This window comes from Uloborus diversus, chromosome 7, assembly GCF_026930045.1.
Source record: "Uloborus diversus isolate 005 chromosome 7, Udiv.v.3.1, whole genome shotgun sequence".
NCBI classification, from domain to species: domain Eukaryota; kingdom Metazoa; phylum Arthropoda; class Arachnida; order Araneae; family Uloboridae; genus Uloborus; species Uloborus diversus.
Genome location: NC_072737.1, coordinates 91,670,861 through 91,672,174, shown reverse-complemented (window position 1 = coordinate 91,672,174; position 1,314 = coordinate 91,670,861).

The following is a 1,314-nucleotide window of genomic DNA, read 5'->3' as shown; positions in this document are numbered from 1 at the left end:
GTGAGTTTATTTTGTGCCTACCTGTTGGTATTATTTTTGGATATATCAATAAAAAAACATAGGCAGTATTTTTTTAATTTTTTGTATGTACATTTTCTATGTGGAATCATTATATATATCGGTGCAGCATGGTTGATTATAGCTGAACTGCAAAATCACAATAAGTTGAAGCAAAGAAGCAGATATAGTTGTATTCATTTATTTGTTGTTTCACACCAAAAAGAAATGTTACTTGCAACGCTTTTTGCCTATGCTTAAATGGAAAATCGAATTTAAAAAAGAAAAAAATAGAGCCCACAATTTCTAAAAAAATTCTTTGGCAGAAGCCTTGCTTTTGCAAAAGTTTTAGATTCCTGGTACTAATTTCTGTTACAGTTTAGTTTGTTATTGATAATTAAATTTAAAAAAAGAGTGCAAGTTACCAAGATTTAATGGAATACAAAAGTAATTATACAGTTATGAATTTCAGCCTCATATGTTACATTTGAAAAATGAATTTTATTTGGTATTGAAAAATATCAACTTTTGATTTGAAAGTTTCTGTGTTGTTTTTGAAAAGTTTTATTGAGTGAAATTTTTCTTGAATACATTTATCTCTAGTTGATGACAGGGTTCTTGATAGAGAGAGAGAGACCATGAGAATTGTGTACGTTGAAAGAAATCTCACTCCGAAAATATTTCGATTCAAGACTTCCTTGCAGTTTTTTCATTTCTGTTAAATTGAACATTAAGATTTTAAAAAATAATTCCACTCTTTATTTCAGCAGAGGATCAGATTATCACACCCACATTTTTTCCTACTAATGAGAGCCCTGGTTGACGATTCCCTAAATTTAATGTTGTTGCGATTTAATTTTTGCTTAAGGTTTGGACCATTTTCCCCTTAATGTTCCAAAATCAAAAAGTAATATTTGACTGAAGATTCCCAATAAGTAAGCACATAAGTCTTGATAAATATGTAGTAATTAAACTTTAAAGTATTCTTTTTTTTATTATCCTTTCATTCTACAGACAAATGCAGAAATCAATCCATAACTTTTAAAAATTTGCAAATATTTCGTTGGGATCTGTCATATTTGTTTACACTAATAAACTCCTGAATCATGAATAACCTACCAAAACTGACAGGTTTGACTTGCAGCTGAAAAATCAGCATGTCTTTCACAAGTTTGACTGAATAAATAATTGATAATAAGGTTTCTTGGTGTTACCTATTATTCCCGGGTGAGAGGGGCTACTCATGATTTGTAATGATCATGAGAATGTAAGAGATCCAAAACTGACTTGAGATCCATGGTTAAGCGTTTAAGCAAC